The sequence below is a fragment of the Sciurus carolinensis genome, chromosome 12 (assembly GCF_902686445.1).
Source record: "Sciurus carolinensis chromosome 12, mSciCar1.2, whole genome shotgun sequence".
NCBI classification, from domain to species: domain Eukaryota; kingdom Metazoa; phylum Chordata; class Mammalia; order Rodentia; family Sciuridae; genus Sciurus; species Sciurus carolinensis.
In genome coordinates this window covers 37,591,840-37,608,707 of record NC_062224.1, presented here as the reverse complement: position 1 = coordinate 37,608,707, position 16,868 = coordinate 37,591,840, and the positions used below count along the sequence as shown (strand labels likewise).

Genomic DNA, 16,868 nt, shown 5'->3' with positions numbered 1-16,868 from the left:
AGGGACAGGTGAGGAAAGTGGATTTGTAGAAAGGCACTGAAGCCTGGAGGTCAAGACCCACAACTCATCAGAAGTAGCTCAGCCCACTCCCTTGTCAATCACTCAAGCTGGCTACACTTTTTGACCTCCGGGAAATCAGACTCTCTAGTAATCCCAGGGCTGGGTCTGGGTATGCTTGCCACAGATACCTGTGCTCTGGAGGTGACTTCAGAAGCCTGGCAGGTGGTGATGTGTGTAGCCATTCCAACGTACACCTGGGGCTTGACTCTCACAGACAGGTTAAGTTTCTTCAAGACTTTGAACACCAAGCACTGAATAGCAGAATGATAACACTCATAACTCCATTCCCTCACCAACCTTGCCAACATTGTGGCATTCGGTAGGTGCACACTAGCAGGATGAGGAGATTGGTGGTCCTGGAAGGTGTCATCTTGTCAAAAGTTCCTTGGAAGGGCAGGGGCTGGGTGTGAGGTGACACCTCATATCATCCTTCCTAAATATCCTCTCTTTGCAACAAGTTCACCATGTACTGGAGGCTGAGAGTCCCAAACTTTAGGAAATTTCTGTCTATGCAGGACCAGAACAACCATAGTGACAGTCTTAGAAACTCTGCCCACCTGTGCCCTACTGTGGGTGACTTAACTGGTGACTGTGGAGGAGGAGGGTGCAAATCCTGGCCTTTGGATGACCACACTCTTCAGAGGAGTCCCTGCTGCACCAACTACATTCACAGCTGCATCTGCTCTGGTCTCATATTTCAGGGAACACAGACTCCCTCGCAGTCCCTGGAGTGCCCTCACCTGGAGCCCTTAGAGGTTTCCATGCCTGGCTGCCTAAGCTGACCCTGCCCCGCCCACCCAGGAACCTTCCCTACTGCTACTCTTTGGGTGGACTCTCAGGAATAACAGTCACAATGGCTGCAGTGTTACCCCTGAGTAGGGGACCTACTTTGCTTTGTGGCCCTTGAGGACATCCATCACTTGCAGGGCTGCATGGCATTCAGGACTGTCAGCGGCGATTAGGGCCAGACCTTGCACTGTCCCAGCTTCTGTGCCGGGAATCTGGGACCTGAGCTGCTCCTTCTTGCAAGGAACTTGAATCTTGCCCTTCCAGCTGGTTCATTGATATTATAGGCTGGGCTGTGGGTTAAAGACCTAAAGATCCAGGAATGGTGAGAGTGGGGCAGTAGAGGGGGCGTGGCGAGTCCACCCAAGGAGCAGCAGTAGGGAAGGTTCCAAAGTGGGCGTGGCAGGGCGGGGTCAGTGCAGGTGGTGGGCTTGGGAAACTCTAAGGGCCACAAGTTTGGCAGGACTCCCAAGACCAAGCCCCCCCCCACCCCCCAGACATTACTTGTAGGTTGGGACAGTGCAGAAGCCCTGAAAAGAAAATGGATTCAAGCAGCATCACACAGAGACTTTGACAAAGGGCAGGGACACAGCCTTCACTGTTTTCTCAGACATTGTTCTTGCCAGCAAGACTCCATGGGTGACACCTGCTGGCCAGAATCACCATAGCTTTGGAAAATGCAGGCAGTCATTTCCGGGCCCTATTGGAACTGTAGTATGGCCCCTAGGCTGAGAGGATGGGTCCTTGTTTCTCTCTCTGATTCAATATCCAGTTGCTTTCCTCCCTGCTGCCTTGCTCCCTCACTAGCCCCCTTGCCAAACCTCTATACACAGGAGTATGTATATCATAGACTTTGGTCCCACAGAGGCTTTCCACTTGTATTTTCAGGTCTTCCAGCTCAGATTTTCTACTTCAATCTGCTGAAAAAAAGAACACTGCAGATGAACCAAAGAACAGATGAAATTCCTATCTTGGTGTCCATTAAAAAAATTATTATTAGAGCACATCCACACCTGGTCATTGAGGGGTTGTCAAGGCCTCATTTGCAATGAATGTAACAAAATTCAACATTGCAGCAAGGGGCCCATGGCCCCAAATCTGCAATATTTTCTTTCTGGTTTTCCAGAAGAAATATTCTACAATCTGTTCAATTGAACTTGGTTGAGATTCACAAATGTGCCCATACTGTAAGAAGACAGGAGGAGATGTATGTGATTGCCTGCCTCTCCTCTCCTGCCTTCTCAGTCACCCATTCCCAGCATCACTTTGTCTTGCTTTTCTGGACTCTAATAGAGTCTCACCACTCTGGAAAACTGTGTGGAGATTTTTCAGGAAACTTGGAATGGAACCTCCATTTCACCCAGTTATCTCCCTCTTTGGTATACACCCAAAGGCAGTCAGAGTGCTCTGCCTCCTTCCTCACAACAACCAGCACAGAGTCCACCAGTTCCGGGCTTTCTGTGTAGTGCCCCTTGGCCCTATCATTCCCAGCACTACTCTAACCAAAGACCAAGTTGTATGGCTTGAAGATCTGCCTAAAGGGGCCCAAGTGCACAGAGTCCATGGAGTCAGACTTCTCGTCCATGAGCATAGCACGGGGTACATGCTTGTCACTGGTGGCCTTATTCTAGTACATGGATTGATACACTGCAACTGTCCCCCTGGTACATGCTGGTAGGATTGCAGTCATCCTGATGGCTGATCACCTGCCAGAAGTTGACACCCATCTGTCTGCCACACTGCCCAGCCTGCAGGTGTATGATCTCCCTCCTGGTGTTGGGGGTTCAGGAAGTAAGAGGAACTGAAGAGCTGACACACAGTGTCTTGAATAAGTTTTATGTATTGATAAAAATTGCTTATTCGCACGTGATTTTTTTCTTGTTTTTGGTGGGGTTCTCCTTTTTGTCTTTTCCTCTTTGGAATGGAGATGGAATCCAGGGCTTGATGAATTCAAGGCAAATGCATTGCAGCTGAACTACACCCAACCCATTCATTCACTTGTTGATTAGGTGCCATGAATGAATCTACTATAAATATTCAAAAAAGAAAAAAAAACTGACCAACAGCATTACTATATTTCCACGCTCGAATTAGCATAAAATTGGACCAATATCATTGGTCCCTTCTTTCAAGCCCTAATTACCATAAGTTTGGACCAATGGCAGTGAACCAAGGGCTATATAAACCCCTAAACGTGGTGCGAGTCTGGTGTTCCAGGGGTAAAGTGCTGTTCTGCTTTGTGTTATGCGGAGGAACGAAGTTAATTCTTCATATTCATAAGAAGAAATGGATGGTGAGCTGCTGGTGTCTGCTGCAACACTTCAAGGGGTGGACCATCGTTAGGACCTGCAGTGGTTCTGGGTTGCAGAGACATGGGCTTGCTCAGATCCCCCACCTGCCTACAGAAGCAGAGAACTGAAATTCATCGCAGAACTCCGTAACAAAGGTATTGTTATATGTTAGATAATTTGAATCTTCTTAAATTTCTAAATTTTAATTCCTGTTAGCTAATACTATAACTCAATACAGTTTGCCCAATGCTTTCACATTTGACACATTCTTCTTTTGACGATTTTATCGGTGTTAGAGTTTACATTCTGATTCCCTTTACTGTTAGGTTTCTCTGTGGTTTCCAATCAGGGATTCTGTTCTGGAATCTTATGTGGTGTTAGGTCACAGTTCACTAGAGCCAAGAGACCAATGGCCAAGCATCCCTTAAGCGTGTTGTCAGTGTCCCTGAACTTGTTTCCTGCCTGGCCCTGCATTCCCAACACGTCTCCCATGCCAGTAATGATGAACTCACCACGTAGGCCTCCTTAGTTGGTGAAGGTGATTGCACATGAGAACAGGCTGAGAGTAGAGAGGGTGGAGACAAAATTGAGAAAGATGTTTTACTGTAAAAATTAGGGTGGACTTTTATTTTTAGTATCACTGGCAGTTTAGGTAGTATTTTTTTTTCATGAGGTAGATAATAGTTATTTTTTTTAAATGTAAGTTTTCTTTTCTATATTTAATAGACATCATAGAAAAGTTTAAAAGAGGATACTGCAATGTGAAAGTGGGATAATTTAAATAATTTGCAATCCACCATTCAGATATACCTCTGTGTGTGTGTGCTGCAACTTACAGCATAATTGTATTTTGTGAATGCTAAGGAGGGTCAACTACTTACTATGTTGGGTTTAATTTTTATTTAATAAAATATGATGTACTACTACATTCCTTTCTTAATAGAATTTTGGCCATGATTTAACATTCCATTACAAGGATTTCCGATAATCAGTTGAGTCACTTCTTAAAATTTGAGTATTTAACTTTTATTTTTTTCTCATAAAGAGAACATTTTTGTCTCAAAATATTTCTGTGTATTGCTGATTATGAAACCTTTTGTGGTCCCATGGAATGTGTGCATCAAGAGAACAAGCTTGGGGACTGGACAAGGAGTTCAGTGGTAGAGCATTCGCCTAGCACGTGTGGAACTAGTGGACTTAGGGCTCTTTCTCTCCTTCAGGCCACATCTAGGTGTGGACCTTGGCCCTGTCACTGTCAGAGCTCCAGCCCAATTGATCAGGTGCTTACTAGGCTTCTCATCCACAAGGATCACAGTGTGTTGCTGTCTTTTATCTTCTGTATGTCAGATTCAATGTTCAGGGTAACCTTGATGGCAGCCTAGTGGCCCAGCTTGCTTCTCTGAGGACTCCACTAAGGATGTCAGCATTGCCTCTGAAGCTGCAGCAGAGGCACTGGAAGACAGGTGACTTCTTTTTTGTGGCTGTGGTGGTTTTCAGCATTGCTTTGTTGGCCTTCACACTCTTCACTTTGACTTCCTTCTCTTTTGGTGTCACCTTCGTGAAACTCCCAAAGGCAGTTTGTTAATCCAGAGATAGTGGACCCAGAGTCACCAACCCTCACTGTGCATCTCTTGACTGACTGCCAGTCCACCTGTTAACTCAAAGGGAGATGGCTGCAGGGGACTAGTTATTCTGTCCAGACAAGACAGTGTCCAGAAGAAGAAAGACCACTTTCTCCCTTAGCCCTTTCCTAGGAGAGAAGAATATGTTTCCAGAACCTCTTTCTGCATGTGATTTCTGTTTGTCTCATTAACCACAGTTTGGTCAAATGCCCATTCCTAAAATAATAAAGGAGAAAGTAAAAATACTCACTGCAGCTTGGAGTGGGATGGCTTCCCCTGAGGCACCTGGCACTGTAGGGAAGATTTGCACACCCCTGGGGTCATACTGCAAAGGAAAAAGGAGGGAAGGCATGTGCAGCCCTTCTCTCAAATGGGGTGGGGATTGTTGGGAATTGTGAGTATACAATGCACAAGTTGTCTACTGAGACAGGCAGTCAAGACTAGCACCATCATTATGAATTTGAAGGAGCATGAGCCCAGACTCTGGTTCATTTTGTTTTTTTGATTTGCATAAGTTAAGCTATTCTTCCATCTCTGGGATAAAAACAACTTGGTCATGATGTACAATCTTCTTAACATGCTGCTTTTAAATACAATTTGCTAATATTAAGAATAATTGCTTCTGAATTCATTAGGGATGTTGGTTGGTAGTTTTCTTTACTTCATGTGCTTTATCTGGTTTTGGTAGGAGTGAGATACTGACTTTATACAATGAATTTAAGTTGTTTAAGTTGAATCCCTTTCTATTTCATAGAGTAATCTCAGGAGCATTAGTATTATTTCTTGAACGATCTGGAAGATTCAGGTGAGAATCTCTCTGGTCCTGATATTTTCTTCATTGGAAGGCTTTTTATTACTGCTTCTATTTCATTTCTAGTTACTGGTGTGCTTCAGTTTTCTGTGTCCACCTTATTCAATTTTGGCATCTTATGTGTCCAGAAACTTTTCTATTTATTCTAGATTTTAAAATTTGTAGAAGTGTTTAAGTTTCCACCATAGTTCCCAATGATCCTCTGGATTTCTGTGATGTCTGTGGTGATTTTTTTCTTCTCTAATTTTATTAACTTGTGTCTTTTACTTTTGGTTAGTTTGGCTTAGGGCTTATCAATCTTGATTGTCTTTTAGAAAAGCTATTTGTTTCATTGATTATTTGTATCTTTATTCTCAAATACATTGATTTTAAATCTAATCAAAAATTTCCTTCTTTTTAACTACCAGTTTTGGAGTATTTTTGTTGTTGTTGTTGTCTCTCTTGTTTTTCAAGGGCCTTGAGATACATTTTTTTTTATTTTTAATTTTTTTGACATTTGTAATTTTCTTATATATGTGCATACAGCTATATAAACTTTCCTGTTACAGCTGGCTTTATAGTGTCCTAGAGGTTTTGGTATGTTGTATCACTATTCTCATTTGATTCTAGGAAGTTTTTAATTTTCCCCCCGATTTCTTCTGTCATCCATTCATTATTCAAAAGTGTATTGTTCAGTCTCTATATGTTTATAATGTTTCTGTATGTTTTTTGGGATTTAATTTTACTCCATTTTTATCAGAATTTTTGTAATGAATTACAGCTTTTGTGTGTGTGTGTATGTGTGGTAAATGTTGCTTTGTGACCTAAAACATGGTCTGTTTTGGAGAAACTTTCAAGAGCAGCTGAGAAGAAAGTATCTTCAAATATTGGTGAATGAAATATTGTATAGATGCCTGTTAATTTCTTTTTTAAAATATTTTTTAGGTTAGAAGAATCTTCACTGAGTTTCTGTGTAGATGACTATCTGTTGGTGAGTGGGGTGTGTTTTAATCTCCTAATATTGTACTGAGATCTATCTGAGGCTTTAACCACAGTATTGTCTGTTTTATGTAATTAGGTTGACCAATGTTTGGGATTTAAATATTTATTATTTATAATTTTGCTGGATTGTTCCCTGTATCATTTTGAAGTGAAATTTCTGATCTCTTCTGATTAATTTTGGCTTGAATTCTGCTTTATTGGAAGTGAAAATGGTTAGTTTTGTTGGTTGTCAGATTCTCTTCAAATGGCATATCAATTTCTATCCTTTCATTTTCAACTTTTGTCTCTGTTTGCCTATAAGGTGTGTCTCTTGCAAATAGCACAGTTAGTTCTTGCTTTTTAGTCCATTTTACCAGCCTACATCTTTTAATTGGAGAGTTGAGATAATTTACATTCAATGTTATTACAGAGAGATGTTTATTAATTCTAGCCATTTTGATTTATTTCTTAAATTTAATGTGGCCCTGTTTCTCACTTGCTTAACTACTCTTCAAATGAGATTTTTTTTATTAGTGAGCTCTAGAGTTTTTAAAAGTTTCTGTTGTTTGGAATGTCTTTGTAATTATTTTCTGTAGTGATAGCTTAGTAGTCATGAATTCTTTTAGTTTCTAGTTACGTTAGAGGGTTTTTATTTCTTTTCTGATTCTGAGGGATAGCTTTTTCTGAATATACCAATCTCTTTTTGACAGTTATTGTCTTGGGACACATCATTCTAAGCACTCCTGGATTTTAGAGTTCATGCTGAGAAGTCAGAAATAATTCTGACTTTTAACATTTTAGTTACAATGCATCATGGAGAATTTTTTTTTGATCTCATGTATTTGGGGTTCTGTATTTAGATGTTCATCTCATTGTCAAGGTTTGGAAGTTTTTCTATTATTATCTCCTGACAAAGTTATCCTTGTCATTTGCTGTATCTCATAACCCACTTTAATTCCAATGATTCTTAAATTTGATCCCTTAGTGTTGTTCCAGAGTTCTTGATATTTCTGTCATATTTATTTATTTTGTCTCCTTAAATAGTGTCTGAATGTTGAATGCTGGCACTTTGTCTTCCAGCTCTGAGATTGTCTGCAGCATGGTATATTCTCACAATGAGACATTCAAATGAATATTTTATTTGATTTGTTCTGTCTTTATTTCCAAGATTTATGTTTGGTTCTTTTTCATTCTGTGCAACTCCTTATTGAATTTCTCACCCATATTCTTTATTAACTTATAATCACAAATGTTTGATTCTCTTTATTCCGGAGCCTGGGAAGTTCAAGTTCAAAACTCCAGCACATCTTGTCTGGTTAGGTGGCACCTTCTCAGTGTGTCCTCACATGGTGAAAGGGAGAGGGTGTCTGTAGGGCCTCTATTAAAGGGCCTTAGCTGCATTTCTGAAGTCCCTGCTCTTAAGACTTAATCCCCTTTCAAAGCCCCCACCTTCCAAGGTTACCACCTGGGGGTGAATTGAATGCCTACCATGGGAGAGCCCATGATCGAGGTGTTGAGGGACACTGGTGGCCAGGGTATGGTGCCTGTTCTTGTAGAGCTCATGGTGGCATATGAGGGAGTGGTAGCAAGGATAACAGAGCCAGCCACAGTGCTATGTGGTTGTGTTGCAGTGCCTGTCATGGAACTGGGTTGGCCACATGTTCCTCTCCCACTGATTGTTGCTATCACATCAGATGAACATGTGTTTGGAGGCCAACTGGTAGAATACCCATTTATCATTATTGGCCAGCTAGCATGCACCCTTTACTTCACTATTATTCTCCTTATTCTTCCAACTGTCAGCTTACTTGAAAATAAGCACCTTAAACAAAGAGCCCTAATATAAATATTACCTTGACTTGTAACCGAAAAATGAAGTCTTAAACCTTCTTAGAGCAAAATTCAGGGAAGAAACAACAAATTCCACCTTCAGTTCCCAAAGCTGATATTACTGACTTAAACTATTCCCTGCAATAACACTCAACCAGTTCCTCAAACCTGACTGCTATGTCACTATTAATTACTCTGCTATTTACAAAATTACCTCTATGTATAGCATGCACTAATGCTTTCTCACATATGATAATGTATATCCCTAAAAATTTTTAATAAGAACCTAGTACATTCTGTGTTTAATCAACATTATTAAAACCCATCCCCATACATATAAGCAAGCACATCAATACTCACATAGTACATAAAACATCATATTAATTATCCCACATAGCTAATTCTTTGAGGATATCAATATTCTTCACTGACACAAATTCTAGTACTGCATAGCATGTCCAACTCATGAGTGGCACATACCCCATTTCAGTCACAGCACTTTCACAATCCAAGTGGATATCCCCTTCCAATGGAGGTCTCTTAGTCTACCATCCTCCATGAAACCATCAACTGGCCCAATATGTGTCCTTCTTATTGCTCTGATCACGTGAAACTTGGAGGTAGCTAATCTGAAACTTTATCTGACATCTGGTTCCTACCTCAGGACCATAACTTGTAACTCGCTCACAAGTTCCCCTTAAATAAGACATCATAATGGATTAGTGTCATATTTGCCTGTGATCCAACATAACTGCACTCTCATACCTTTAGTGGTTTATATTTTTTAGGTATGCTTCCACTCACCATTGGCTGTCTGAGGCCCCAATGCAGTCAATTCAATTGTAGCTGGATCTATTAGTCAGTATTCTCATCTAGCATATTAATCATAGGGTGTTAATATATTAATATTTGATGGACAAAAAAAAATACAGAATTTCACAAGAACCCTTTATTTTACCTACACAATGTTTGGCCCCTTTATTTCTTAACTCTGGATAATGTTGTTCTTACATGATCTAAAATTTATTAACTCTTATCCCAGAATGTCCATATTAATATATTAAAATGTAATCTTTTTAATACTAAAGTCCCACTAACAAACACAAGCAACTAGAAATCTTCCTATACCCTTATTAACATAATACTTACATAATACTTTATTTTGCATATTCTATATAAGATGTGTCTATTTCAAGTCAACATGCAGTTATATAAATTTGTAATCAGTTGATGTAGTTTAAACATAGCAAAGTACTGAAAATACTTAGATAATATTTATACTCCATAAACACAAAGGTTTGGCCTTGGCCTTTTTCTTAGCTTATAGTAAACTTACACATGCAAGCATCTCTGCCCCAGTGAGAATGCCCTGTATATCAAGATATGATCAAATGGTGCAGGTATCAAGTTCACTAATAATAAGTAGCTCACAAGGCTTTGCTCAATCACACCCCAGTGATTCCTAACACACAGCAATGATTAAAATTAACATATAAATGAAAGTTAGACTAAGTTATACTAAACAGGACTGGTAAATTTTGTGCCTTCCACTGCAGTCATATAATTAACCCTAGTTAATACAATGTGGCATAAAGTGTGATTAAGATAATCATTGAATAATACTAAGCTCTAAGCCATAGAAAGTCTTAGTCATAATAAAAGTAACATACAGAAGTAGTCTTAGAACTCCTAAATTCACTATAGCTAACACCCAAACTGGGATTAGATACCCCACTGTGCTTAACCCTAAACATAAATATTCAGTTAACCTAGACTATTTGCCAGAGTACTACTAGCAACCGCTTAAATCTCAAAGGACTTGGCAGTGCTTTTCCCTCTAGAGGATCCTATTCTGTAATTGATAACCCCTGATAAACCTAGCCACCTTTTGCAATAAAGTTCCTTTAAGTTCCTTTAAATACAGTATAAAGGTGTGGTGTTAAGCTATGTTAAATAGAATTAAAATATTAGATTTTTTTCAATAATTAGAAGGTTTAGTCCTTTGAAAAACATTGAAGTTTTAAAAAATTTAACATATATATTTTTCAGTTGTTGGTGGGCACAGTACCTTTATTTTATTTTTATTTGTTGCTGAGGATCAAACAGGGCCTCAAGGGTACTAGTCTAGTGCTCTACCATTGAGTCACATCCCCAGCCACTCAAGTTTTTAAGGTATATTGTACTATAAAGAAATTACTGAGGATTACAGTCCCATGGTGAGAGTGAGGCAGTATCTTCCTCCAGTTGTTGCCTTTATACATTTTTTTTCTGTGAGATTAGAGCCTATGTAATGAAAATAATTAAAATAGTTCAGTGGTCTTCAGTTGACTTGGTTAGATATTCCATGTTGTAATTTTGTAAACGTATACATGTTTTGAACATGAATGGTGGACAGGAATTTTTCTGTTTAATTTATATAGGTTCATGGAAGATAACTGTCAGTGTTCTAAAGGAGTGACATTTTAAAGTGGTACCACCACTCCTTTTAAAGTATCCAATTGAAAAGGCTATTGTGATTTAATTCTCACCTAAATTTATTTTTAAAATATTTGACTGTATCTTGTGTAACAGTAAAAAAATAAAAAAATAAAAAAAACCTATGTGTATGATTCCTCCTTCGCATTTCAGTTACCCTGTCATTATAGAATTTTGAACCAAGGTATTATATTTTAGGGACTGGAAGATTTTTCCTTCTCAACATTCTTCTTTGCAACAAAATGTTTATATACATTTATATGTTTTGTATTAGTTTCTAATTTGAAGAAGTTTTTCTTTTAGTATTAATTATTAATGATAATAATATTGTTTCATTGAATATGAATATGCAGTTGATAAAATCCACCTAAATATTAAAACTTGATAAATATTGAGTTTAAAGGTAAAATTTTGTTGGGTATACTTTTTTTTAAGATTTTACAGTCTTTAAGGACATAAAACTGTACTACTTAATATGTTTTTCTATGAACTTTTTGTGAAATTCAAATAGCAGGGTATCATTTACAAATCTTTTGTCTTTCTTTTGGTCATCTACACCTTTTGATTAGTTCTTGAACCCATCAACAGCCCACCTTCTTTTAACTTTGAAGATGGCCTGAAGCTGGGATGGGTCAGTGAGATTAAGAAGAGAGTTTCCACTCAGAATGTTCTCCAAATGAATTCTCTCTTCAGTTTTTTTGTTCTTGTTCCTTCCTGGCCTGCTCCTCTGCCCTTTTTAAAATTTTTTTCCCAGTTTTGCAAGAACTGCAGTATCATCATCCTCACTCTCTTCTTCAAAATCTTCATTTTCCTCATCTGTTAGAGGATCATCTGCATCGAGGTTGGCAGCAGGAATTTGATCTAACGAAGGTTTCTTTGACCCTCAAGACGAGGTTGTATGTTTTAAGGATGGGTGATCCCTGTTGTTTTCTCTTGCAGCAGCTCTCTCTCTTTCTTCCAACTCCCTCCTGAAGTCAGGTTAGGAACCTCTTTAGAGGCATCCTGAGTAGTCTGTCTGTATTTTTTCTTTGTGTGAGTGGGAAGATCTCTGCTTGAATAGTGCTTCGAAAGTTGGCTCAAATCACCTTCTACTTTTCCTCTTCCACCTTTTGTAGGTTCAAAAGTTGGCCTGGCTGCTGTTATCTTTTATGCTTTCTTTTGATTTTCATAAAGGGCAAAGGCTATGGCCAGAGAGGGAGAAATAGGGTTTCCTGCTACTGGGTGCCTCCACATCCCCCACATCTCTTGATTCAGTATCCTGGGAGTGTGCTCTTGGACTGTCACCAGGAACTCACTGTCTCTTCACCAGTGCAAGATTTGGTGTTGGAAGGACCAGGGCCCACTTAAGCTATAGAAAAGCTCCTTTCACACGGCTTTCTTCATGGCATCCTAGGAGTTCCTGAGCTCCTCCACCCACCACCTACTCCAACCAGGCTTTCCTTTTCAGTCCCACCTGCATAAGATAAGATGCTGTCCTCCTGCAACTCACTTTGACCCAGATCCGATTACTAACCTCCAGAAATCACACTGACACCCTTGCTACTCTTCAGCTACTCTTCATCCCCAGAATTCTCTTCTCTGAACATATATAAGATTATATATGTGGAAAAGGAAGAAATAGCTTGGAGCAAATAGAGTAAACTCAGTTTTACAAAATTTCACAACCTTCAGAAAATTTAGGGAAAGGCATGTTAAGTATATAGGTATATTTCCTTTTCCTTGTGTGTTATAAAGATGGCAGCTTAGTTATTTATGTGTACACTTGTATTTAAGTATAGTACAACCCACATGTTGTAATTTCTGCTGTTCCTGTGATGCTGTTGGACCTAGTTCTGATTGCTTTCTTAGGTGGAGTGGGAGCCACATAAGATGGGACCAGCCATCTGACTATGCCACATCACAACTTGAAAATGCTTAAGGCTTATGGAAGACAAAGGCCTTCTACTCACGGACAAGAAAAAGCAGATGTAAAAGCAACCATTTACCTTCTGGTCTTCCAAGGTAAGAAGGAAAATAAAATTTTGGATTACCTGTAAATTCCACATTTTCTTTGATGTTAGAAATGCAAAAAGAATGAAGGCTGACAGGTTTTACATGTGTCTCTAAGTTCCCAATTGCTCTTCCATCCATTATTCTCTGTTACAGCAATTTCCTGAGCTGCTGAAAGTTGCCCAGTGTATAGTTCTTTGGTTACTTGCATACCACACACCCATCAGGCTCCTTCCTGTCTTCCCAGGCATCTGCAATGACAGTTATCACAACCCTTGTCACATTGCAAAACATGAAGATGAAGCATAGTAGAATTTTCTCTAATGTACATTATTTCTCTAATTTTCTATGTAGGCCTTTCTTAGTGCCTTTGAATCGTTTTATGGTAATTGCGTGTTTATGTCTGCAATGAAAGTGGTGGAATTTGGCATAATGTTAGGAATGGTATTGAACTGCTGGTTAGCTTCTGTCTTGGATAAAACTTAATGCTCCTATTATAACTAAGGATTTGGCTTTGTATTTCTGAGATTAGTTTGTGCCCATCTGGGCACAGCACCTTCAGAATGCTATCCAGCTCCTGCACCTGCCTTTTTAACTTACTTTAGTGCACTACTAGAAAACTCAGGATTCCATCCTCCTTCCACATGTTTTGAATTATGTCTGAATTCAAGTTGCATCTATGATAGTAGATTTATAGGATGAGGAAAAGATAAAAGTCCTGTGTATGACATATTAGGTAAAGGTTTGGATAAGTAGGATTCTTTCTAGTTCCTGAAATGTTTGTTGTAAAATTTTGGATTAGATTTTACATTTCTACTTTCCCTCTTTGTAGAGATCTGCATTTTAAATAATCTTTTTCTAAGTATTTTGTAAGAATAAATAAATACAAGTTTTTTCAAGTTTAATTAATTCCATTTTATTGATCTTAAAATTCTATCTTTTCATGGCATAAGTTTGATAGGAAAAGTCTAAATACTTTTGAAGCTTGGGGCTTTTCCATGGAACTTGTGTTTGCACTTGTTTGTAGATGGCACTTACCATTTTATTTGTACATTTATCTCTGGTGCAAAGGTCTCCTATGAGTCCAGACAAGAGATAACATTAATTTTTCTGATTAGGAAAAGTTGTTTCACTAAACTTTTCATAATATATTTCATGTTAATATTAAACTTACAAGAAAACGTCATGTTAACTGAAACAAACAAGGATTTGGTCATTAACAATTGCTTAATTCTGACATACATATTAGTCTTTTAATACTATTTCATTTGTTCTAATTTTGAAATCAGTGCAAGTTTATGTTTTTTTTATTATTATTGTATACAAATGGGATACATGTTGTTTCTCTATTTGTACATGGAGTCAAGGCATACCATTTGTGTAATCATACGTTTACATAGGGCAATGATGTTTGATTCATTATATTTTTTCCCTTCCCCCCCACCCCTCCCACCCCTCCCACCCCTCTTTCCCCTCTATACAGTCCTTCTTTCCTTCATACTTACCATACTCCTTATCCCTAACCCTAAACCTAACCATAAACCTAATGCTAAACCCTCCCACCCCCCATTATATGTCCTCCTCCGCTTATCAGCAAGATCATTCGTCCTTTAGTTTTTTGAGATTGGCTTATCTCACTTAGCATGATATTCTCCTATTTCATCCATTTGCCTGAAAATGCCATAATTTTATCATTCTTCATTACGGAGTAATATTCCATTGTATATATATGCCACAGTTTCTTTATCCATTCATCAACTGAAGGGCATCTAGGTTGGTTCCACAATCTGGCTATGGTGAATTGAGCAGCAATGAACATTGATGTGGCTGTATCTCTGTAATATGCTGATTGTAATTCCTTTGGGTATAGGCCAAGGAGTGGGATAGCTGGGTCAAATGGTGGTTCCATTCCAAGTTTTCAAAGGAATCTCCATACTGCTTTCCAGAGTGGTTGCACTAATTTGCAACCCCACCAGCAATGTATGAGTGTTCCTTTTTCACCACATCCTCGCCAACACCTATTGTTGCTTGTGTTCTTGGTAATCGCCATTCTAATTGGAGTGAGATGAAATCTTAGGATAGTTTTGATTTGTATTTCCCTTATTACTAGGGATGTTGAACATTTTGTCATATATCTGTTGATTGCTTGTACATCTTCTTCTGTGAAGTGTCTGTTCATTTCCTTAGCCCATTTGTTGATTAGATTATTTGTATTCTTGGTGTAGAGTTTTTTGAGTTCTTTATAGATTCTGGAAATTAGTGCTCTATCTGAAGTATGGTTGGCAAAGATATTCACCCACTCTGTAGGCTCTCTCTTCACATTGCTGATAGTTTCCTTTGCAGAGAGAAAGCTTTTTAGTTTGAATCTATCCCAGTTCTTGATTCTTGCTTTTATTTCTTGTGCTATGGGAGTCCTGTTAAGGAAGTCTGATCCTAAGCCAAAGAGTTGAAGATTTGGACCTACTTTTTCTTCTATAATATGCGGGGTCTCTGATCTGATTCCGAGGTCCTTGATCCATTTTGAGTTGAGTTTTGTGTAGTGTGAGAGAGAGTGGTTTAATTTCATTCTGTTGCATATGGTTTTCCAGTTTTCCCAGCACCATTTGTTGAAGAGGCTATCTTTTCTCCATTGCATATTTTTGGAACCTATGTCTAGTATGAGAAAATTGTATTTATTTGGGTTTGTGTCCATGTCCTCTATTCTGTACCATTGATCTACCTGTCTATTTTGGTACCAATACCATGCCGTTTTTGATACTATTGCTTTGTAGTAGAGTTGAAGATCTGGTATTGCAATACCCCTGCTTCACTCTTGCTACTGAGGATTGCTTTAGCTATTCTAGGTTTTTTATTCTTCCAGATGACTTTCATAATTACTTGCTCTATTTCTGCAAGGTACATCATTGGGATTTTAATTGGAATTGCATTGAATCTGTATAGCACTTTAGGTAGTATGGCCATTTTGAAAATATTAATTCTGCCTATCCAGGGACATGGGAGATCTTTCCATTTTCTAAGGTTTTCTTTAATTTCTTTCTTTAGTGTTCTGTAGTTCTCATTGTAGGGGTCTTTCACCTCTTTTGTGAGATTGATTCCAGAGTATTTTTTTTTTTGATGCTATTTTGAATGGGGTGGTTTTCCTGATTTCTCTTTCTGAAGATTCATCACTTATGTATAAAAATGCATTGGATTTATGAGCATTGATCTTGCAACCTGCTACTTTACTGAATTCACTTATGAGTTCTAAAAGTTTTCTGGTGGAATTTCCAGGTTCCTCTAAATATATAATCATGTCATCAGCGAACAGGGATAGTTTGAGTTCTTCTTTTCCTATTCGTATCCCTTTAATTTCTTTGGTTTGTCTAATTGCTCTGGCTAGAGTCTCAAGGACGATGTTGAATAGAAGTGGTGAAAGAGGGCATCCCTGCCTTGTTCCAGTTTTTAGGGGGAACGCTTTCAGTTTTTCACCATTTAGAATGATATTAGCCATGGGCTTAGTGTAGATGGCCTTTATAATGTTAAGGAATGTTCCCACTACCCCAATTCTTTCTAGTGTTTTGAGCATGAAGGGATGCTGTATTTTATCAAATGCTTTTTTCTGCATCTATTGAAATAATCATGTGATTCTTAACTTTAAGTCTGTTGATATGGTGAATGACATCTTTTGATTTCCGAATGTTGAACCAACCTTGCATCCCTGGGATAAAACCCACTTGATCGTGGTGTACTATCTTTTTAATATATTTTTGTATGCGATTTGCAAAAATTTTGTTGAGAATTTTTGCGTCAATGTTCATTAAGGATATTGGTCTGAAATTTTCTTTCCTCGATGTGTCTCTGTCTGGTTTAGGTATCAGGGTGATATTGGCTTCATAGAACGAGTTTGGGAGGGTTCCCTCCCCTTCTATTTCATGGAATAGTTTGAGGAGTATTGGAATGAGCTCTTCTTTAAAGGTTTTGTAGAACTCGGCTGAGTATCCACATGGTCCCGGACTTTTCTTTTTTGGTAGGCTTTTGATGACCTCTTCTATTTCATTGCTTGAA

General features: G+C 38.6%; 1 pseudogene; it reads right to left on the bottom strand.

Annotated features, from left to right (window-relative positions):
* Positions 1–11,301: 11,301 nt before the first annotated feature.
* LOC124961244 (spliceosome-associated protein CWC15 homolog) lies at positions 11,302–14,011 on the bottom strand (annotated as a pseudogene).
* Between the last annotated feature and the right edge of the window lie 2,857 nt (positions 14,012–16,868).